This window comes from Lepidochelys kempii, chromosome 8 (genome assembly GCF_965140285.1).
Source record: "Lepidochelys kempii isolate rLepKem1 chromosome 8, rLepKem1.hap1, whole genome shotgun sequence".
Classification (NCBI taxonomy): Eukaryota; Metazoa; Chordata; order Testudines; family Cheloniidae; genus Lepidochelys; species Lepidochelys kempii.
This window is the reverse complement of record NC_136387.1, coordinates 65045760-65071150: the sequence shown is the minus strand read 5'-3', so window position 1 is coordinate 65071150 and position 25391 is coordinate 65045760. Positions and strand designations below refer to the sequence as shown.

General features: G+C 38.4%; 1 long non-coding RNA gene across 4 annotated transcripts in view; it reads left to right on the top strand.

Moving 5' to 3' along the window:
* Nucleotides 1–332: 332 nt before the first annotated feature.
* Nucleotides 333–25391, top strand: part of LOC140915997 (uncharacterized) — an 89057-nt gene continuing 63998 nt past the window's right edge. The window contains exons 1-2 of one of the 4 annotated variants that reach the window (XR_012160343.1): nucleotides 333–743; nucleotides 6606–6703. This is a non-coding gene — a long non-coding RNA (uncharacterized LOC140915997). The remainder of the gene's footprint in view (nucleotides 744–6605; nucleotides 6704–25391) is intronic. The other 3 variants (XR_012160342.1, XR_012160341.2, XR_012160344.1) reach the window with 3 other exon arrangements.

The following is a 25391-nucleotide window of genomic DNA, read 5'->3' as shown; positions in this document are numbered from 1 at the left end:
TCCCTTTCTGGTCTTAAAATCTGTGAATCTATGAAAAGTGTTAATAAATAATCTGTTTAGTTAGGACACTGTAATGAATCGAATAAAATCACCATACTGAACTCTGCAATATTAAACCTTAATCTAAAACCAAAAATCCTTGCTTAACCCCAAATAAGAACTTTTAGTTTAATCTCCAAAGTTAATTGCAAGTATTTCTGACATAAAAAGCTCAAGCAAGACTGCAGAAGGATATACACACACACACACACACACACACACGCGCAAAAAGCTCAGCCTCCAATCCCCACCCACCAGTCTCAGTCAAAGGATGACTTCAGTCCCTTTCTTAACTAATCCTGTCACTGTAAAATCCTACACTCATTCTTCCACGCACAGAGGGAAAAGGGACTCACTAGGAAGACCTAGTCTTTCAGTTCTAACTATTAACCAATAGTGGAAAAACAAGGATGCCTAAGTTATGCCTTCAGAGCCAATAGGGTGGATTTGTGTGTCCCACATGACAGCATTTCCCCTGTCTTTCACATGAGCAGTATTTAGTTGAATTCAGAATTGCAGATAGTACAGCTTGCACAGCAGCAATGGGATGTCTGAGCACAAGTGACTGACTTCCGAGTGACTTTATAAAACACTTTTGTACTTTCCTTCTGCATTAAATTGGGATCTGCATCCTTGACATTCACCCACCACACACATCTCTACTGAAGGAAACAGTGACTAGCACAGCTTAGCAGTATGAAACTGTGAGTATCGGTTTTTATTTTCCCCCTTAAAGTGTGCAGTGTAATGCTGTTTACATGTTGCATGCACCATATCTTTAAAATATGCTCTTTATTATTTTTCCCTGGCTATGGAGTTTGAAAATTATCTAAAACAATTGGGAATCTTTCAGGAATATTTCCTGTATGCTTCAGTAAAAAAAGAAGAGGGGAAAATCAGTTATCCCTAAGGGCAGTGTCTGCATAAGAGCTGCATGCCACACTGCTTCCTAACATAGCCAGTGTGCTGCTTTGTTCATAAAGAAAAAGGAAGGCAAAAAAGCCCCACGCATGTATGTTGTTCAGTTTTATTTGCACTCTGTGTTTACTCAGGCCTGATCTGTCCCTAATGGGGAAAAAATAAAGGCAAACTTTGCTGTCTCTGCTGGCAAGGACAGTCCAGACTTTCCAAACATCTGACAGTTATTATAATTAGCCCTGAAAGGCAGCAAAGACACTATGGGGCAAATAGCTCTTATGTTTTGAACAATGAAATCAAGCAAAGTTCCCATCCCACCTCTTTCAATGTTTGGGAGGGGGAAACGGACAGGGAGGGGGAAGAGAAAGGTTTATAGTTGCATTAAAAAAAAGGCAGGTAATAAATATTCAATCTGGAATCGTTCAGTGTGAGGAGGGGCTTGGACAGGCTGCTTTAAACATTTCTGAATCCTGCCTTCTATTTAGAAAGAATTCACTCAGATTCCTGATGGGTTGGGAAGGGGTATGAGACTCTTCACAGCATAATGTCAGAAGGCGGGGGTGGGGGGAGAAATAATAAGCCATTCATAATGAGATGCATTTTGATAGCTTACCAAGATCTTTGCTCGCCAGGAGATCTCGGTAGATCTAAGTTGCTTTCTGTGTAAGATTTACTTACACGAGTTCTCAAACAGAAGCAACAGACAAAGCAGAGGTAGTTCTCCCCCGCATTCCCTAGAAACAAAATTGAACTCCAATAGATAATAGCACACTGATTTATCCTTTTGTATTTAAATTAAGAAATCCTTGAATAGTCCAAATCTTCTTTTAAAAAGTTACATTCTGAAAGTATTTTCACTGGACTAACAGAAAAGAAAAAAAGAGAAAAAAAGACAATGGAAACCTGATTCAGACCCAGTTAGTCTGGCTCTGTAAGAAAACATGGAGATGAAAACAGTTTGAGTGAAAGATTTTCATACTTATTCTTAAAAAAAAAAAAAAGAAAAAAAAAAGAAAGAAATTAATTCCAATAAGGAAAAATTGTTTAAAGGCTCAGCCACTACTAAGTATGGCTTAAATAAATCTTCCTGGGCAGATGTTCACGTGCTCCCATTGTGGAGAAAGGAACCCAAAGAATTTATTGTTTAAAAGGAGAACTTGACATGAATTTTCATATAATCTTTTTTAAGTACACCATTTTTTTTCTTTGTCTGCTCTCCTGTTATCTACACCTCCCCCAACTGCCGCTCACTGTGAGCTGAGACACCTGAAGGCTAGACATAATGATCAACAGAGCGCTATGCTAGCCTCTCTGGATTCCAGCCAGATTTTTTCCCCTCTACAATCAAGGAGCCTGCACGCAATGCATGGCAAGCCTATTTCTCTGTTACGTGTAGACTAGGCACAGAAGTCTTACCCATACTGCAGAAACACTGAAGACAAAAATATCCCTTTTTTGTCTTACTCTGGGCAAATTCAGTTTTAAGTCTTGTATTATTTTAAATAATATATGAAAAAATGCATTTATAAATAGGTGTATGCATATATATATATATATATATATATGCGCACACACCAACAATTCTATAGCATGATGTACTATATCTCTATGCCTGCACTGTACATCCAGTATCTTGATTTTTATAAACAGTATACTCCTGTATATGACGTATCTGTATTGCATACAGTATGTTGTTCAGATAGATCACATACACTTATGTAGAAACACTGTATGCATATACAGGATACTATGTATGTATATATGATATACTAGTAATTCAGGGACCTATTTTTGAAAATTTGAATCTTTAGAAAGAGATTAGGTTTTAGAGATTAACAATTCTCTCAGATTATTCTGAGCCCCTTCAAACCTAGTGGTATTCAAATACCAATGGGTAAACCATGTCCAAATTGAGGGGGGTTAGTTGAGGTAGTCAGTCTGACTATGGGAATCTGGCCTTCCAATTGTCAGGCAGTTACTGCACTCCCTGGAGAAACACCGATTGGCTGTGTCTCATTACTTCCAGAAAGTTTGTCTTTTGAACACAGTACTCCCAAAAATAGCTACACACATTATTTTGGTGTGGTCAGGGGTGGGGTTAGCACAGACAGGAAAGGAAGATTATTTTATTTCTTGAACCATTTTCCATTTAATTTTTAAATGTATACACTAGAAATTTTATTCTTTGAAATTCATGCATTTCATTGTCACTGGATACACGGTATAGTGATCTGGAAAAGGAAGGTTTTTTTTAAATCAAATTACTCTGAGTAACACTTTAACACACTTACATACAGTACATACTTTTTTTTTTTAAACGCATCACCTGACAAGGTTTAAGAAAGTATGGTTTATTCAAAATATCAGCTGGCTTTTAGGAAAAAGATAAATGACTTTAGGTGATTTTCTTTTATTGTTGTTATCATTGTCATCACACTCACACTCTCTTCCCCCCTCCCCCAGCAAATAGTATACTAGATTTAGACTTGAAAACAGGACCCAAATATGGGTATCCCATATGTTGATTATTTTGGGTGAGCTGAACAGTTTATAAAACTTTCTAGTAAGTTGCTTAAAGAGGAAAAAAGAGAGAAAATAAGATTAAGTTGTACCTAATGACAACAGCATCCAGGTTTAATAGGGCTACAGGTTTCTAGAGCGTAATTCAAAGAAATGAAGACAGAGAACTTGATTGCTGTATTCAAACTATATAAATCCAAATTCTAATACAAATAATTAAACACTTTCCTGAAAGAATAATTTAATATATTTTATTTGAAAAGGTATAACATATCAGTAGCTACACTGATGGATATATCTGTGAAAAATATATACATATAACATGCATTCCCCACAATTTCATTATTTGCTAATCTTTTTTTTCCTTTTTCTGGTATTATCCTTGAAAATAAAACCGTACATTGATATTTCACCTGTATAATTCAGAATCATTTTGTTAGCTATAGACTAAAGTGCTGATGTGTATTTTCTAAAGGTAATAATTATAATTAGTGGGTTTTTTCCATTTCCTATGGTCTAAAATGCTACAAAAGAATCAATTCTCCTACCAAACGTAAAATAGGGATTACACATGAGCTTTAAACTGGAGTGGATTTTTTCCAGCTAACAAATGAATATTGATGTACAGAATGTGCTTAACTGGAGTAGTTCATTTTTGAATCACAAGAACTATAAGCCAAAATGTTCATTTCTGGGTATTTACAGTTAGGCCTGATGTACATATTTAAGTGCCTGAACAAAAGTGACTCCATTTTCATAAACACTCAGCAAACTCTGCCAAAATCAGTGTAAACTGCAGATTCACAGCATCTTTGAAAATAAAGCCAATTATATTGAAGCACCTAAATATGAATTTGGTTACAAAATTAGTCTCCCAGAGAGTCTAAATTTGAAAATTTTGGCTTCTGTTTCTTGCTAACTCACTTTTTCTTTAAACTTGTAAATAGCTGCTGATGCTGAAACAAAGCATTCATGAAAATTCACACATATTTATGACTCTAGTCCATGCAAAATGAGGAGTTTGATATCTGTTCCATGTGGTCTGCTAGCCGGTGCACTGCGATTGGTTGTATAAACACTACAGCACAACGCATAGAAACTTCCAGTTCTAATGACTTTAAAAAAAGTATTGCCTTTGAGTGCCTCCTTTAAGTATAAATACAAACATCAAGCATGAGTAGAAACTACTTGGGATCACACAAGCCTTTCAAAAAATGGGTTGCTCTGTTGGTACCTTTATGTAGCAAAAGTAGGCTGGGAGTGACTGAAACCTTGCCTGCCAGAAATGCAGTCCAGCTCAGTAAGGCAGTGGGGTCAAATGAGCTCATGCATCACAGATAGGAAATGAACTGTGCATTGCATATTTATAGATAAAACCATTTAGGGTATTTTAATATAAACAGATTTCCGTTTGATTTTTTGGCAAACTGTTGCAAAGATCAAGACTACAACGGAGTTTAAATGACTTTCGGCATGGTATAGTGAGACCAGATGGCCACGTGTTCTTTTCTTATTTAGATGAGAATTTTCCTTTCAATAACATCTTTCTTCCTGACCTGCTTTAAAATTCCAGCAAATGAAATCAGCACAGAATTTTCAATTCTAATTGACCATGTGCAGAGGAAGGGCCAGTACAGAAATCAGTAGAGCCATTGTGAGGCACGCTGCATCAGTCTCCCCTTTGTCTTGTATCCTTTCTAGCCAGAGCTGAAATAATTAAGAATATTTAATTTATATTAGTTATACAAAACTGCAAGGCTAGAAGTGTTCAGGCAAAATCACTGCAAGTTCCTCTTTCTATTGGAAGGACAAGAAAAAAGTTCTGTGTCACTCTCCAGGCAAACAGATCCTCTCCATTTATTCTTTGTCCAATATATAAAAACCTAAACAAATGCTCATTACCGTTAAGGGAAGGAACAAGTGAATTATAGAATGATGGATTTCTTTCCATTGTCTCTTGAAGTTGGAAGATGCAAGTGAGGTGGGACTTTTCAAATAAAAACAAATCTCAAATATTTTAAAATATTACCAGCAAAATGTAATTTCAAACTACTTACGTTTTTATAACTGCAGACACCAACATAACATCTAAAACATGTAATCATTAGCAGCTTGTGTACATGTGTGTTATATATACTCCCTTAAACTGAATTATAGATTGCAATGGAAACTGTGTCAAAATTATATCTTCTGTAGCTGGTGTGTGTGAGAACGTGTACGTACGTATACGCGCGTGCACACACACTATAGATCAAATTGACATGGATTGCACCACAAGGTCTACCACCATTTACAATTTTGTTTGGGTTTAGTAAGAAATTTACTATGGGTGTACATTTATTGAGATTTAACAATGATTGTATTTAAGAAATACATAACAGATCAGAAATCTACAAATTGCCTGAATCTGCAGACAAGCTAAGCGGATAGGATGGACAATTTAGAAGGGGAAGAAAAATTGCCTGACTGAATCCAATACTGGACCCTATACAACAGTTAAAGAAATATCAAAGATGGTAATAAATTGGTTATTGTTGTGATAACTAAATATAAAATTTCTGTATCGTTCAAGTCCCGGACGAGTATTATGCTTCAACTGGAACCCACAACTATGAACCTGAATCAAGAGATTTTTCCCCATAAGTCTCTGGTTTACTGATGAAAGTATGTTTACATGCCACTATGAAATATCCTTCTTTTCTTCAATTGAAGAAAGTTTCATTAATGCCTCAGTCATTCTTCAGGTCTAAGGTGAATGAGGCAAAGGGGAAAGACAGCAGAACAAAAATTACGAGGCAGTTTTTTTTTTAAACCAATATATCTATATATACACACACACCATTTAGGAATGTATCAGAAAGAATGAACAAAATAGTAGATATGTCTGAAAACACCAAATAGGGCACAGACACCTTAGGGCCATTCCTGCATTTGTAGTCTCGTAATAGGAGCATGGTACTAAGAATCAGGAGATTTTGGTTCTAATGCCAGTTCTCCCAATGAGTTATCTAGCTGTGGACAATTCACTTAACCTTTGCCTCAGTTTCCTCATTTCTAACAGGGTAATAGTCACGAATCTACATCACACAGGATTAATTAGTGCTTTGGACTTGTAATTATTGTTGCAGGCCCTATGCTCAAATACCACAAAGAAGGGCATAAGAAGCAGCATTGAACTGAATATGAAGGCAAAATTCCCATTGACTTCCATGTTTATCTGCACCAGGTCTGTATGCTTGGGCCTAATAATTAAACAAAAATGTACTTTCTTTAGCTGGAAAGGTAGAAAGTGTGTGCTTTTAGTTAGGTACAATACTCCATTTTCATTTAATTTATTTAAACATTTCATCTGTTTGGGCATATAGTATTTTGCTTGCTGTTAGCAAAATGTTATTAGTATTTAAGAAGATAAGTGAGATAATTTCATCTTCAGTATAAAATATAGTCACATAGGGCTGGATTGTGAAGCCTACTAATGTGGTGTAGTACCTTACTCTGTAAGTTGTCACACTGATTTAATTTGCTTGACTTGAGAAGTAAGGTGCTACTCAAGGTGAGCAAGGGTGGCAGTCTCTGGTCCCCTTATTTTTACCTGTGATATTGATGCATTTAGGCCCTGATTCAGCAAGGCACTGATTCAGCAAGCACATGGCTAAATTTAAAGTGTACAAGTAGTCCATTGACTTCAGTACGATAACTCCGGTGCTTAAAGTTCAGCACATGCTTAAATACCTTGTAGAAACTGGTTCTACAAAATCCTTGCACTGGTTTGAACAATTACATGTCCTTAACCTGATTCCGCTCTCTGTTATACTGAAGTAGGGTTGGATAAGTAAAGCTGAGAGAAGTATTTAGCCATTCTGTTTTCTATTTGGTAACAGATTTTGTTACTTAATTGATCTAAATCACAAATTCATGGGTGAGCATTTCTAAAATCACGGCACTGTAAAAAGTCCTGCAGAGCATGAGACTTAACAGTGGTTTCTTTCAGGCCACCATTTTGTGATAAAGTGAAATTGCTGTCTGAATCACATGCATAGAACTGGAAAAAAAAATATTTTTGTCTATGTACAACTATGATGGTGCTCTGCAAAAAGAAGAAAACACTCGTTCTCTCCATAAAGTGTTTGCATTAATCAATATTCATGCAGCGTACAAAAGAAGTACTTACAAACATACTTTCAAATGTCTTGACAGCTCTGTTGAGGTTATAAAAACCCATTAGGAAAATGAAACTGTAGCAGGTCCGTGTCCATCTCTCCTCTGTTTCTCAGAATGGGCGGGGTGATGAGAAAGAAGCTTGAGCTGAAATATCCTGTGTGGAACTTCAGACTCATGCAATGCAGAGGATAAAAAGGGGAAGTAAGCAAAATGTGTAGGCTATGGGCTACTGATGGGATGTATTTCACCAGCCTACTGTTACTGTCAAGGCACCAGATTGTATTCGCAGTTTATCCAGTCCCTTAAGCTGTAGGATGTGGATAATGGGATTGGATAAAATGATTAAAATAATTTTGTCTCATGATTTCATATTGTAAAAGCAATATGTGCAAAACTGAAATATTTAATTGTATGATGAAAGCACAAGCACCACTTTTTGTTTTACCTTTACTTTTATTCAACATGGAGAAGTATTTCCTTCTGTACATTTAAAAATAAATAAATAAAATAAAAGTCATGACTGTGCAGTCTTCTAGCTGAAATCAATTAATTTTAACCAGTAAAATAAGCTTGAAACTAATTTTTTTTGCATGAAATATGTGAAGACTTTGTTTAAAATGGTCTTCAAAAGAAGATTGCAGTTAAATTATTTGCAGGGTTGTATGATATTTAAGAAATCTGGTGATTTTCCAGGATATGTTGTCCATATGCTGAGGTTTAACTTCAAATTTCAAGTATTATTTTTAGACCATTTTAAACTATTTTTTCCAGAAGGATAATTTGCAAAGGAGAGCATTTTAAAGAGAAGTATAGTGAATGACAACAGTAAGGGAGAAGATAAGCTGTTCCCAAAGTTTATCCAAAGACATAAGGGTTAAAATTTCAGATCTTCATAGAAGTGGGAAAAAAATTGCAGTTTTTTTAAAAAAAAAAAAAAAAAAAAAAAAAAAAGGAGAGTGAAGCTGCTGGTGATTTGAGTGTATTTATGGATTACTATGTCTTGAAAAGAAGAAAACCAGAGTTGTAAGATGACACTGCAGGGGTTGTCTGGACTTTTCACTGAGTGTGAAGTCTGTTTAGTCAATGCCTTAATGACCTTTGCCCTCTTCATTCCCCTCCCCCCCCCCCCCCCCGGCTCCAGGTGCAACATTTTTGCAAGTGCTTTAAACTTTATTGGAAAGTTTGTGCAGGTTTCACACACGCTGCAAAGTGCACAGGGTATTTTACACATCATCATCAGAAACATACGACATCAAGGCTTAGCTTTTTTTATTTATTTAGAACACACAGACTTGTTTTATGTGTTCCTCCTCCCCATCCCCCCATTAGCTATTACCACATTAAATAAATAAAGAACAAAATTGTATTTGAAAGAATTCTCCTTCTTGTGTGTCTCGGACCGTACCTCTAAATAGCCAAATGCAAGATTAATGTGCCATACCAGTTAATTTTAGCCAGTATGGTAAATTATAGAAAGGCTATGCAAGATACAGCAGCAACATTATTGACCTCTTAAATTAATTTTCTTTGCTATGGAAATGTAAAACACAAAAACAAGAGAAGCACTTTGGCTAACTGATGTTCTCAGAAACAAATTGATTTCTTGTACTATTAATTAGACCTTGGCTGATATAAATATAGAGAAAAACTAACGTATATAGTTTAGTAATAAAGGGAGCCATATTACATCAAGACTATAATTCAGGTTTGGATTTTAAAAAAATAACTGGATGAACTTCTTCTGGTGTATCTTCAATAAATAACATTATAAACTAAATATGCCATGTGTTATACATACACCATGTAACATTTCATTTGTGTGTGTGTGTGTACCCTAGAGGTTTGATACATCCTTACTGAAATTGCCTGTTTACTAAATTAGGCTACAAGTGTCACCATCTTTCATGCAAGATGTAAAAATGGTATCCTAACCTATGCATCCATTAAAGATTCTATGGCACTTTCTGTAAGAGTAGGGATTTTTTTTCAGCTGTTTTGGTAAATTCCATCTCCAGGGATGCTTTTTACCCCCACATCTGTGTCCTGCTAAGAGATTGCAACTGTTTTGTTCAGGTGTGAACCTGGCTACAATGATTTCACCTTGTGATGTGATTGCTGAAATGCACTCTACACTGGCATAGGAATTTAAAAATCAAGATGAAAACTTAAGTTGGTGACTGTCCATTTGGTAAGGGGCAGCTATGCAGGCTATTTCTGGGGAGAACAAATTTAAAAGTTGACCTAGAAAGCTTTAAATGGCTTCTCTGCCAGGGTCCTTACTTTTAGGAACACACTCCCACCACTGAGATTCAAAATAGACCAGGACTGCTGAGCCTCAGGGTATGCTCCAAGACTGATGTCTTCACTTTAATATTTGGGTAGGATGAGTCTGAAGAAGGTTTCAAGTTTAGATTTTTGAAGGGAAGTTTTTGGCTGGGTGTTGAATTTCATATTGGGTTAAAAATTTTAACTGGACTGTTTTTTCTAAATATGTCAAAGCCACACCTAGGGTAACATAGGTGCCTTTTAAAATATTTTGTACTTTTAATTATATATTTAGATTTATATTAAAAACTTTTTCCACCTATATTATCACTGTGGTTTCAATTGGATGCAGCTTCTGTGCCCTACACTGTTGCATGGTGATGGGTGTGCTGCAGCGGTCATATTCCACCCAAGGGATGGCTGCATTCACTGATGAGTGACATGGCTGAGTTCAAGGTTCTTTGGAACTAGTATTCAAGTGCAGCCTATTCTTGAAGTAGGCTCAAGTCAGAAAGGTTCCCAAAGCTCTAGGAAAGAATTAAAGCCAGCTTTCTGTTTTGGTCTCAACTCCATGTATACTGTACAGACTCGAAAAAAGTGTCAGAAAAATATGGAAACTAGGGTCTTGAATGGCATGTTCAAAATCTCTTTCCAAACCTAGGCAGTGGGTTTTTTTTTTCCAGCACAGTGTGTTCCTGTTAACAATGCAGCTGTTAACATGTCATCAATACTCTTTGTTTGAGAATACATTAAAATGAAGGAAGAGTTTGTTAAAGTGATTTTAAATGTAAACGTGTTACTATACGATGGAACTGGAATTGATTTCTACCAAAACTATTCCTTTTCCCTCCTGAAATGACATGCGTTGTTTTCAAGTCCGCAATTTAGTGCAGGTATTCAATTTTACTGAAGGTCAAATACACTTGTCAAAATTATATTTTTTGCATAGCTGAGAATTCAAATAATTTTGTGGACCAAAAATGGACAGATCTTGTCTTTGTGATGGAAATACGTAGCAGCATAGAGCTGGGATCGGAATAAAAGAGAATGAAGTAGTATTATACACTATGTTCATGTAACATCATAGTGAGACCATCACCAATTTTTGTTTTGCTGTATATGAGGAGATACCCACCCAGACACTCGATTTTTGTTATTGTGGAATTTTTTGTACCAATAAGTGCTTGCACATAAGTTTTATTTTGGTTTTACATCCTAGATTTCTTAATTATACTTGCAATAAATACTTACAGATGCTAACTGCAGGAATATGTTATCACCTCTCTCCTATATGACATGGATATGCCTAGGATATGTCCCAGGATGGCTTATATCTCTCATGTATCACTTATCATCATGGTATCAGAGAGCCTTCCATGCTGAATTGGCAAGGGTTTTGAGAAGGCTAGCTAACCCTACTCATAATGGAAAACAAATCTCTACACTGCCTGAACCAACCAGGGGAGCAAAGCACACTAAGCTTTATTTAGTTAGTTAATAACATTATAAGTAGGGCTGCCAAGTGATTATTTTTTTAAATCATGATTAGTGGCATTGTTAAACAACAATAGAGTATCATTTATTTAAATATTTTTGGAGGTTTTCTACATTTTCAAATATATTGATTTTAGATATAACACAGAATATAAAGTGTACGGTGTTCACTTTTTATTTATTTTTTATTAAAAATATTTGCACTGTAAAAAAACAGTATTTTTCAATTCACCTTCTACAAGTATTGTAGTGCAATTTCTTTAACATGAAAGTTGAACTTACTAATGTAGAATTATGTACAAAAAAACCCTGCATTCAAAAATAGAACAATGTAAAACTTTAGAGCCTACAAGTCCACTCAGTCCTATTTCTTGTTCAGCCAATCACACAAACAACTTTGTTTAAATTTGCAGGAGATAATGCTGCCCACTTCTTGTTCACAATGTCACCTGAAAGCGAGAACAGGCATTCACATGGCACGGTTGTAGCTGGTGTCGCAAGATATTTATGTGCCAGATGCACTAAAGATTCATAGGTCCCTTCATGCTTCAATCACCATTCCAGAGGATGTGTCCATGCTGATGACAGGTTCTGCTCGATAACAACCCAAAGCAGTGCAGTCCGATGCATGTTCATTTTCATCATCTGAGTCAGATGCCACCAGCAGAAGGTTGATTTTCTTTTTTGGTGGTTTGGGTTCTGTAGTTTCCACATCAGAGTGTTGCTCTTTTAAGACTTCTGAAAACATGCTCCACACCTCATCCCTCTCAGATTTTGGAAGGCACTTCAGATTCTTAAACCTTAGGTCGAGTGCTGTAGCTATCTTTAGAAATCTCACATTGGTACCTTCTTTGTGTTTTGTCAAATCTGCAGTGAAAGTGTTCTTAAAACGAAGAATATGTGCTGAGTCATCAACTGAGACTGCTATAACATGAAATATATGGCAGAATGAGGCAAAATAGAGCCTGAGACATACAATTCTTCTCCATGGAGTTCAATCACAAATTTAATTAATGCATTATCTTTTTAACTAGCGTTATCGGCATGGAAGCATGTCCTCTGGAATGGTGGCCGAAGCATGAAGGGGCATATGAATGTTTAGCATATCTGGCATGTAAATACCTTGCAATGCCAGCTACAAAAGTGCCATACAAATGCCTGTTCTCACTTTCTGGTGACACTGTAAATAAGAAGTGTCCCGTAAATGTAAACAAACTTGTTTGTCTGAGTGATTGGCTGAACAAGTAGGAAGACTGAGTGGACTTGTAGGATCTAAAGTTTTGCATTGTTTTGTTTTTGAGTGCAGTTATGTAACAAAAAAAACAATTTACTTTTGTAAATTGCACTTTCACAATTAAGAGATTGCACTATAGTACTTGTATGAAATGAATTGAAAAATACGGTTTATTTTGTTTATCATTTTTACAGTGTAAATATTTGTAATCAATAATATTGATTTTATTCTGTGTTGTAACTGAAATCAATATATTCGAAAATGTAGAAAAACATCCAAAAATATTTAATACATTTCAACTGGTATTCTATTGTTTAACAATGCGATTAAAACTGCAATTAATTGTGATTAATTGTTTTGAGTTAATCACATGAGTTAACTGTGATTAATCGACAGCCCTAGTTATAAATCAAATAATCCTAAAATAAACTACTATATATTCTTTGAAGAATGACTGACTACCTGAAGATTTTTAAAAGGTATGATTTTACCGTAATTTGAAAATATACAACAGAATACAGAAGTTAGCCAATCTTTATTCAGGACAGACAAGGTGGGTAAGGTAATGTCTTTTATTGGACTAACTCCTGTTGGTGAAAGAGACAAGCTTTTGAGCTACACAGAGAAATTCAGGTGTTCACATGGCACTGTTGTAGCCAGCGTTGCAAGATATTTACATGCCAGATGTGCTAAAGATTCATATGTCCCTTCATGCTTCAGTCACCATTATAAAGGACATGTGTTCATGCTGATGACATGTTCTGCTCGATAACAATCCAAAGCATTTCGGACCGAGGCATGTTCATTTTCATCCTCTGAGTCAGATGCCAGATGCTCCGTGTAGCTCAAAAGCTTGTTTCGTTCACCAACAGGAGTTAGTCCTATAAAATATATCACCTCACCCACCTTATCTCTCCAGTATCCTGGGACAAACACGCTTCAGAACACTTGAAACACCTTTATTCAAGACAAGCAAATATGCTTAAAAACACTAAGACATGGTCTGACACACAGTTGGAATATCAAGGTCATGTCACACAAAGCTTTGTTTAAAAAAAAGAAAGACGACTTGTATTAGGCTTATTATGTGTATTTTCTTAGAAGTTTAATTCAGCCTTTATCATTACCTTCTGCACCAGCCATGTAACAAAAACTGTTTTGACTGATTGGTGTAGTTTGGGAAATTGTTCGTGTTTGTCATTATAAATATAGCTATGAAGGACTTATTCCATGTGTAAAAGCAGCATGTATGTTAGATATATACTCTCTTAGGGCCAAACTTTGGCCCCACTGAAATTACTACTAGAGACCTTGAGGGGAGTTTTGCCTGTAAAAAGGGGCTTCAAGACCAGGCCCTCTCTGAGCAGTAATTAGCATTTCAACTCAGTTCCACATTTATAGAAACTAATCCAGTAGTATAATGGTGAACTCATACATTTATTTCTACATAATATTTTGTCACAACATATGCACAATATTTCCCTTCACTGGTTCATCATTTGTTTTTAATACTAGACTATTCGTCCCTCCCACTGAAAATAAATGGCCCCGTACTGTGCAGAAGCCGAGTCCCCTCCCCCCCTCTTTACGTCTGCACGTAGGAAGACAGGAAGGAGATGCACATGCAGTGAGTGCCACAACAGGGCAAGGTTGCAGCCCTATGCTCAAGACAGTTACAACATAGAAATGTAGTAGTGAGCAGAATGGACTAGGAGGAGAATATTTTGCATCTTTTAAGCAGCAGCAGTCAGGTTCACCTCATCCATACATTCCACCTATACTCCCACCAGCCTCCTTGAGCCATCTTGCCTCCTGTTGTCAGGATGATTCTAGTCCCACTTCACAGCCAGCAGAGTTCTACACCAGCCCCAGCCTCTGAAATGTGTCCCCTAGTTGCAAGAACAGGATTTTGCCCATATGCCTTGAGAGACTGGGAAAAGTAAGTCTGCAAGGTGTTTTTTTACTTAAAGTAGCTAGAAGTTCAAAGTATTTCTGGGTAAGAAACATCATTAACATCAGGAACTGCATATATGTTTGTACTACGCACTTCCAGGTATGTTTATATACAGTGTACACAAGTACAGTTTCCCATGATAACAGTGGGAATCATACAAATATATCCATTAGCCTATGGACTCAAAATGTATTCTGTCAGAGGCTACCAGGCTTACAAAACTAGGAGGAAACTTAACCAAGATAAACAGAAGTACTTACAGGGAAGCTAACATTTAGTCTCACCAAATTTCAGAGAGTCAAAACATGAAGCATTCAGTTATTTTAGTCTGTGGGATTAATCTGTCAGCATTTTATTACTAAATCCAAACTTCCTCTTTTCTCCCTTATTGGTGTCATGTGTAAGAGTTTTTTTTAAGTTTTATTTTATGGTTAAGTTCACATTGCAGTTTTATCCTTGCCTCATGCCTTTTTTTGGTAGTTCCTTTCCCTGCTACATATCATAAGACCGTCTTCCTTCGTACACCAAAAATCCATGCTCAGAATACAGGATTTATATCAGTGGTTCCCAGACTTGTTCTGCCACTTGTGCAGGGAAAGCCCCTGGCAGGCCGGGCCGGTTTGTTTACCTGCCGCGTCTGCAGGTTCGGCTGATCACGGCTCCCAGTGGCTGCGGTTTGCTGCTCCAGGCCCATGGGAGCTGCTGGAAGTGGCGGCCAGTACATCCCCCATCCACGCTGCTTCCAGCGGCTCCCATGGGCCTGGAGCAGTGAACCGCGGCCCCTGGGAGCCGCAATCGGCCGAACCTGCGGATGCGGCAGGTAAACAAACCGGCCTGGCCCGCCAGAGGCTTTCCCTGCACGTGCGGTGGAACAAGTTTGGGAACCACTGATTTATATAATCCCATTCAGAAGATCATCATTCATTATGGGAGCTCGATTGGCACTGACATTTAAATTCAGTCTGAAGTCCCAACCAGTTCTGTAGGATAACTTTGGGCTCTAATTAAGACTCCATCCCTGAAAAGCCTATTGGACACGTTCAGTTAGTAAATGAGGAGTGAGCCACTTGGTAAATTATCAGAGCTTGCGCACATCCAAAAGACTATTTGCTGTAACTCTGAATAAGTAAAACCAAATCATTAACCCTCAGTTATAAAGAGGGAAAAAGAAACATGAAGCAAGTCCATTTTCTACACACAGTTTAGGTTGCAGTGCAGGAAAATGTCATGTTTCTTACTGTATAAGAAATAACTGTTCTGTGAATCTCCTTGATAACAGGAGATACCATAATATATTGATGTATTCAGAGTTTTTTTAAAAATAAAATCCAATTATGACTATAAATTTATGAAATATATTGGTGTATATACTGTGGCCAAAATCCCTTTTTACCATGACAAAAGCTGTTTACCCAGGCCATTTGCAAGCTAGTAGTCTTAAGCCAATTACATGTTAACAGAAGAATCAGATAATCAGAAGGTCATTTCATGTCTTCTCACACCTGCTCTCTTACAAACAATATATTTTAGTATCTTCTGTATTCCCCATGGGACTAAAACCTTCTGAGACTTAAATGTCAAGTCTGGATCTCTACAGAATTTACCAATCAATCTGTTTGACACTCTCGAGGTGCCTCTCATTTGCTAGAGTTTCTAATCAAGCAAACCTAGAACCACATAATCCCCTCTTGTGGAAAAACCAAACTGAACTCAAAGGAGAAATCCTAGCCTCATTGAAGTCAATGGCAAAACTCCCACTGACTTAATGGGCCCAGGATTTCTCCGAGGGTTTCCAGGAAATTCATCCATTTGTGCCTAATGGAAGGAGCATGGAGCATCACCTTTAAACCTTGTGAACACACTGAGGCCTTAAGGTCTCATTCAAAGCCCATTGAAATCAATAAAAAGATTCCCCCTCCCCTCCAAGGGTGTGAAAAGCATGGAGAAAGAGGATATCCAAGAGGTAATCTACAGGGCCTCCAACATAAAGTGGGCATTGCCTGGCTTTCTCCTTTTGCCCCAAACATGTGGACGTTCCAGTGGATAGGAATCATTGTATTGCTACTTTAGTATATCCTTGGTGGACTTTCTGCTCTTTTTTTCTACTTAGCATTGCAGATCAAATGGGAACATGCAGAAAACTGGGACTGTGCAACTGCTTTCTCCAAAAGTTAATCTAATATTTTAAAGACAGAACCGTGACTGTGCTAACATTTCTTTTGTTGCATTAATGTGAATTAAGTCTAGTTCAAACTCATTGTGGGGAACAAGAAAAAACAGGAGAGACCTACTTTTCAACTAATCTATTTCATGCCAAGTAATGAAATTTGCTAAGGAATGTCATCTTACATAGATAGTCATTGGGGCACTTTCATTATATGAGCACGTATCTGAAGGAAGACCCTTTGTATTGTTTTCCATTTCCTTAAGAAGGCCTCTGACTGTACCAGCTGTCATAACATATTTCCAGACTCCGTGCTTTCTGCTGCAAACCCACTGTAGTGGAACTTCTCCTAAGGGTCAAAGGTAGCAGAACTGCAGTGACTTAGTGTTTTTAGAGACAGGGAAACATAACAGTGCTTTTTAAACACTATTTTCTATCAAAGTACTTATTTTAACATTATTTGCTACACTTTGTTTCAGCTCTGACCTAACGAATATAACCTCTCTGGTTTCTGTTTCTTTTAGTCATTCAAAAATAAACACTCTAGCAGTTGTTTTTTAGATATCACTAAATATAATGTAAACATTATATAGGTTTTAAAGGAATTCATAAAGATACTTGTCCTTGAGTAGCCTGCTCTTGATACTTATCTGGTTTGCTCTCTGCTACAGTCACACTCATAAAGGAGGCGAGGGGCACATGTGTGTACACGTACGCCATCTGCTAGAATATTATTCGTTTAGTCTCATGTTTTACATGCCCACACGATTAGGAAATAATGAGCTCAGAGGAATGTGGATATGAATGAATATCAGTTTTGGACTACATGATATGATCTATGTCCATATTGAAACCAGGAGCTAAAATCATATCGGGCTAACCAAAATGAAGACAAGTGACCACAGAATGACTAGTGTAGCATATTAATTACTCAAATTAAATATTCAAAGCCCTGTTGAGATGTTTAGTATCTCTTCCAAAAAAAGAAAATGAAAGACGTTTACACTCTCCTTACCCGCATTCTCCAACACAGACATCTGGATAATACTGAATGAAATTTACATTTGAACATTCCTTCTAGTCATTCAAAAAGTATGAACAATGGATATTGTATTCTATCTGGTATCACAGAACATCTCGTGCATTTGATCTTTAAAAGATGGTGTTACTACAGAATTCACCCTTCTGGTTAGAAGTCAAAAATGTTTCATATAATGAAAATCTCTTCCATAACTTATTATACATCATACAAGTCTTAGATTTTCACTTACTTTGAATGAAAGACCAGCACAAAGCATCTCTCATTCAAATGCTACCATGCTATCCTCTCAGTTCTCCAAATGTGCAACAAGATCAAAAGAATCAAGGAACATGTTTCTTAAAAGGTGATAATGTAAAGCAGCAAAAAGAGAAGGAATTAGTCCAAAAGAGAATTAATCATAGAATCATAGAATATCAGGGTTGGAAGGGACCCCAGAAGGTCATCTAGTCCAACCCCCTGCTCGAAGCAGGACCAATTCCCAGTTAAATCATCCCAGCCAGGGCTTTGTCAAGCCTGACCTTAAAAACCTCTAAGGAAGGAGATTCTACGACCTCCCTAGGTAACGCATTCCAGTGTTTCACCACCCTCTTAGTGAAAAAGTTTTTCCTAATATCCAATCTAAACCTCCCCCACTGCAACTTGAGACCATTACTCCTCGTTCTGTCATCTGCTACCATTGAGAACAGTCTAGAGCCATCCTCTTTGGAACCCCCTTTCAGGTAGTTGAAAGCAGCTATCAAATCCCCCCTCATTCTTCTCTTCTGCAGGCTAAACAATCCCAGCTCCCTCAGCCTCTCCTCATAAGTCATGTGTTCTAGACCCCTAATCATTTTTGTTGCCCTTCGCTGGACTCTCTCCAATTTATCCACATCCTTCTTGTAGTGTGGGGCCCAAAACTGGACACAGTACTCCAGATGAGGCCTCACCAATGTTGAATAGAGGGGAACGATCACATCCCTCGATCTGCTCACTATGCCCCTACTTATACATCCCAAAATGCCATTGGCCTTCTTGGCAACAAGGGCACACTGCTGACTCATATCCAGCTTCTCGTCCACTGTCACCCCTAGGTCCTTTTCCGCAGAACTGCTGCCTAGCCATTTGGTCCCTAGTCTGTAGCGGTGCATTGGATTCTTCCATCCTAAGTGCAGGACCCTGCACTTATCCTTATTGAACCTCATCAGATTTCTTTTGGCCCAATCCTCCAATTTGTCTAGGTCCTTCTGTATCCCATCCCTCCCCTCCAGCGTATCTACCACTCCTCCCAGTTTAGTATCATCCGCAAATTTGCTGAGAGTGCAATCCACACCATCCTCCAGATCATTTATGAAGATATTGAACAAAACCGGCCCCAGGACCGACCCTTGGGGCACTCCACTTGATACCGGCTGCCAACTAGACAGTTGGACAATTTGGAAAGGAAAACACCAAGTAAACTCAAAATGGTTTAAAATCCCAAATGTTAAAGTCTCCAGGAGGCAGCTCGAAGTTGGGTATCTGTCCCATCTACAGATCACTCTTGATTTCACAGAGTTTAGCAGCACTGAAAAAGTCATTTTTTAAAACAGACTGACTGTTGCTAAATGCTGTCTTGCCCAGACCAGTACAAACTTACTTCCGTGATACTGAAGGAAAAAACATGTCTTACTCTCTTCTTTTGAATGATCATATTTGTTACCATTGGAAGGAATATTTCAGTTTCTATTAATGGCTGACCTGGTTCAAAAATACCATTTTTAATTCCACTATCGCGATAGGACACTGGATCCCATATCACTGCTTTTAACAGCAATCTCCCCCAAAACTTTAGTAGAGCAACTCTCAGGGTTGAATTGTGAGGACTGTCAGTCATTGAATATGTATGTTCTGAAAGGAATCTTCTTCCAAGAGAAGATGCAGTAAATCTGCCTGTTCAAGAGGTTAGATGGAGGTAATTCAGAGATTGTCAGAAGTTTCAGTCATAGCGAGACCGTCACAAAAAGTTTCCCTACCTGTCCTTTGAATAGTTTGGCTCCATTAGATCGCTTCATTTGATCACTGAGGAAAGTTTGAGTAGATTTTAACATTTGTGATAAAGGGACAGGGGAAGTGTACACTGTAGGGACTGGCAGGAGGAAGGAGAGAGAATATTCTTAAGGGGGATGAGGGAGGAATGTATTATTGAAATCCTGGCTCAACTCCTACCTTTCATATGGAAAAAGTGTGAGGAGTGATTTCTGATTAATAAATCCAAGAAAACTGGACTGTGGTGCAGTAGTTGGGTCAGGAAGAATGAATGACTGCTTTCTACTCAGAGCAAGGCACTGGAGTAGTAATTGGAGATACTGAGGTGGTGAAGGGGAAAGGTTAGAAAGGAAGCTCAGTGGAGACTGATTAAGGGGAGAGGAGGAAGATTAGATTACACATTTAGCCTTTTCCTAAACTCTGGCTGACCCTCTCCTCAGTGTCAAGGAGCTTGAGGTTAGTTACTGCTCAGGCCATTGGATGAAAGATCACCAGATTAATTTGATATGGTAAAAAGAGGTGGGTCACAAGAAGGGAAACAACTTTTTTGTCCAACCCACAAAGGTTGAAATGGGAATTATAGGTGTAGGCCTAGCCAAGGGGGGAATTTTAAGTGGGCAGTGATTGTTTTGAGTAGTAGGAGAGGAGACTATGCTGGTTGTGAAATTGTTTGTGCATCCTGGCTCACCACCCTTATCTCAATGCACGGCTTCGGAGGCTGGCTGCTACCCAATTAACTGGTTGAGATATATCTGGGGGACTGTGAGCATGGTAATGAAAGGACACTCAGAAGGTGGTCTTCAATGGCTAACAGTGTATGCAAAGGGTTCAACAATGCCACAGCAAGCTGTGCATATGGGAATACAGAAGGGAGACCTGGGCATGGACTTGGGACCCTTAATACATGGAGGTAGTGGAAGAAAAAGGCCAGCATCTATTGTGTGAGATCAGGTTTATAGTATACATTCCATGGCTCCCATCATCTGAGGAACAGGTGATCGGAGGACATAGCCCTGGCTCGCTTGCTCATGCTGTTATAATTGCACGATTGTCACTGAACATTAGTTAATATCTATGATGTGATCATTAACACCTCTGATTGTGCATGCATATGAGTTGTCTAGTTCGTCCTGTCCTACTTCTATTAACTCTGTTACAGAGACTGATTGTTTATGGCAACTGTATCAGCCATCCAATTCAGGAAGTCTCCAGAGCCAAACAGTTCTGATACAGCTTTGTCCACTTAGGGCGAGTGACTCATAATAGATTTAGAATGCTGTTGTATTGATGAATAGCTTCACTCCTGAAATCAATGGTCTATAACCTTTCTCATGAAGCTCCTCAGAGGAGTAGCCTGCCAGTCTCTAAAAATTGATTTATTTTGGAGGACTTCCATGTTCATATGTATATGGCTTTATATGTATACGTATATGGCTTCAAAATTAGCTTTGGATTTTACAACTCAAGGCATATACACAGTGACAATCTAGATTTTGTGTTCCTTCAGTCCCATCAGAAGTAGTGGTGTGATTAAACCTTTGTTCTGGATTGGCCACCAACTTCTAAAGTTTAAAAAAAATGCAGATGTGCCACTCCTATTGAGGCGAAGGATCTATTCCCCCCCCCATCCTTGGCTACTCATGGGCTGAATTGCTTTCAAACTGCTGTGAAGCTTCAGTTGCTGAGTTTCTGGAGAAACTGACAGAGCTTCAGGGCACTGACTGCTTCATCTGGGACAAGCCAAAAAAGACCAACAGAGATGACCTGTTGGCACATTATAATACCTTTTTTGGTCCATTACTATTGACACAGGAGTTCCCAAGAACCTTCCACCTTGCCTAACTCTTCTCAGGGAACCAGAAAGACAGATAGCTAGAGCAGCTGGGGCAAAGAGGCAGACTGAGTCCACATGTAGGAAGTGAAGAAGATTCTCTTGCTTACAGAATAGCATATGCAAAGCCCTGAAAAATTGAGGTCTTCCAGGTAGCAGACTGTTAATTCCCTACTGTTTGCAGTAAATGGCAGAGGGGAGTATTTCATGCAAAAAGGTTTTGCTGTGTATCAGATATGTCTCAGTTTTGGTTTGAAGTTTTGAAATACATAGGCCAAAGCCAGTTCCAATGTGGGCAAATAAGATGTTTTTTCTTTGAACTGCAGCAAAAAATATATATTATACACACACACACACTGTGTTGAGTTTTTAATAGGCTCTAGAATTGCTTTAGGACATTGACTTCAATTAGGAACCACACTGCTCCTAGCTATATTAAAAGTCAAAAAATGTCATTAATACAGAGTTAAGGTTGGCCATTGATAACCTATGCCCTTCCAAGAACAACGAGTTGAGCAAAACTCAAACTTCTGAAAACCAGAATACAGGGTTAAGGTAAATACCCACACAACCTTAACTGTACCCACCCCCGTCTCCCAGGGGGTGCCAATAGCCATTAGGAATTATCTGCATGCACTCTGTTAATTAGCTGTACTGAATGATAGGAGGAGATCTGGGTCTGAGTCCCCCAACATGTAGGATCAAAGGACAGAAGTGCACTCGAACCTTATTGTGCCAGTCTGCATCCTTTCAATACTGAATTGTGTATGTTTTGTCTCAGTCTCGGGGCACTGGAATCTTTTTGCCATGGATATTGGCAAGAGTCAGAACAGTCTATGGATTAATGATGGGTAGGGGTAAGTATAGGTTTAGGTGGTCTCCCGTGTGTAAGTGTGAAGCAGGGCTGTAAGAGGGCTTGAATTGGTGGTTAAATTTTACCAGTGTGGTATTTTGTTTGGGGAATAGGCTCAGTGTTTGAGCATTGGGCAAGTGCAGGTAGTGTATGTCCATTACATGAAAAGCCTGGTCATTGTTCAGAGAGGGCAGAATTAAGGTTGTAGTGGGCATTTATCTTAACTCTGTATTTTGTTTTTTAGCAGTTTGAGTTTTGCTGCATTCAGCATTCTGGAAGGGAGACAGCTATCACAAGGCAACCTTACCTCTGAATTAACAAACAGTTCTTTGCCATTTAATTTCCTAATCTCTGTAACACAGATAAACACTTGTTGGTGAGACTCAGTGGTCATTTAGGCACCTGTAGTTCTCAATTAGGTTTGCAGTCAATATGGTACTGTGGATAGGTATAGTCAAAAGGGCTTCTCATCTTAGATATCAAAGAGCTTTACATTGTTATGCCCATTTCACAGAAACAGAGAGGTGAAGTGACTTGGCTAAAGTTTACCCACCTAAGAACAGTCACACACCAGTGGTCTTTCCATTAGGCCACATGGTTGCTATGTAATTCTTAAGTGCTCCTCCCCAGTCCTGTACATTTTCTTACAGTAGAATGGAGATAATGGTCTTGCTTTGAATTTTTTATGTGTAAAAATTAAACAAACAAGGAGTACTTGTGGCACCTTAGAGACTAACAAATTTATTGCTGACAGAACCAGTGAGATAAAGCTCATATATGGCCTATGTCCCAAACCCTTGACAGTTATAGCACATGGTGGTCACAGTTGCTTTAAGCATGAGAGAGGATAGTGGTGGGTCTCTTTTCTTCTCCACCCCTGTCCCAGCATTCCCTACACCACCACCCCACACACCAATATTTCTAGCTCCTCCTCCCCTTCCCATCTCACTAAGACATTAGCTGGCACTGCAGAAGCCATTAACATGTAAGAAGTTGGCCCTTCCCATCTCCTGTCCTATGATGATGTGTACACATCACAGGTAGCAGTTTACCCTAGGGCTGCACACTACCCTGGTTATGGAGCCTTGGCTTCACACTGAACTGGGCCCCTTGCTCCCATCACCCACCCCCAGATGGGACTCCTGACCCTGCTTCAGCAGCCATGCTGCAGGTCTATCCACTTTGCCCCTTTCCCAAACTTAAACCCACAGAGACAGACACATCAGCCAGCCCCCACCCCACTCCAAGGTGATGTTTATCTTAATTATTTATTTTCTGGATTTCAAATGTGTAAATTTGCATTACTTTCAGCCTCCACCCCCTGATCCCAGATCACATGGCGGGTGAAGGTAACCTCGAACTTTAGAGACTCTGATCTCATAATCGGAGACTTGGTTTGATCCCTCTGTGTACAAGAGGACTGCCTAGTTAACTTAAAAACTTTTTTGGGGGGATGTGGGCTCTATATCTCAGGAACCCCTTAGCAAAGTGGCTCCAAATTTGGATTACTGACACTACCCTGACAAGCTCTCCCTCCCACACTACCCCCCAAGGACGCACAACAAATTTCAAGGAAATCCAAATAGCTATATTAGGTTAGAGCACTTAGAATAGTCAGGCTTTAAACAAAAAGTTGGTCTTAAAAATCTAGCAAGGACACAATGAGTTAATCACTGAAATAGATTGTCAATCCCTCTGTTTAGGAGAGCAGAATATCTCTATTCCTTTCTTGTCAAGAGGACACTGAGGGTAGCATTAGATGATAGTTCTCTCAAGTATTCTCTCATTTACTGGAGGGTGTGGACTGTAAATTGTGGGAATACCACACAGTTCCCTCCTATAATTATTATTTTTCCATAGTTTTAGTGAGTGCACCTGGCATTCTTATAAACATCAAAAAAGAAGGGGGAAAGGAGAGTTTGTTTGAACAGACTAGCAGCCCCAACTATCTTTAGACCAAGCACATCCCAGGTGTACAAGTGCCTGTTAACATGAAAGTACCCTCTTTCATATACTCCGTCAGCTTGAAAATCAATTATGTGTTTGATCAACTTTTGGCAGCCTTGATACCTTTTATGTGCCTATGAATTACTACCAAATAGCATATTGGGGCCTAGGGCTTACAAATACCACTAGGATTTACAAAAAAGCCTTTCAGTACCCTGGGCCAAGATGACTATGGAGTCAACTTTTTGTCAAGCATCAGAAATATCAGAATCAATGGGTATGGTTGCCGTTTTCAGTGTCTATGCATTATGCAACACTGAAGGCTTAAGCCTAAATTCTGCAGAAACTTATGCACGTGCTTAACTTCACAGTGTATGAAGTTAAGCATGTGCATAAGTCTTTTCAGGATTAGGACCTTAGTCTTTATTTAGAATATCATGAAAAGGTCATGTTGCACATCAGGACACCTGCTGTTCTTTCATACAGATTTGAAACAAAAGACTAAATATTAAGATAAACAATAAGTAGTTTTATTTAATACATCACTTATCCTTGTTGGATATCTACCTAGAACCACAATTAAACTAAAGCTCCAAAAGTTTCACCCAATACAGGTGAAAGACTTCACCAGGTCTTTGGTAATATGAACTCTGGGATTTTGAAGGAAGCTGTACTCCTATTATTCCAAAGTCCTAGATACATGGAGAAGTTCTTTCCATTGCATTATGTTCCAGATAAATTAGGAATTAAATCTCTTTTCCCCATCTATCCAAAATTCCTTCCCTGTCAATTCAAGTAAAACATTTGTTCACCTCAGACATTTGAAATCTCTCAATCCTGCCCTAATTAATACTATCTCATTTTCCACATAGGAATGGCAAATTGCCAACTAGTGAGGTGCAATGCAAGGAAAATAAGCAGATATGAGTTTTGTCCAGTATGGCTATAGTGCAAATATTTCAAAA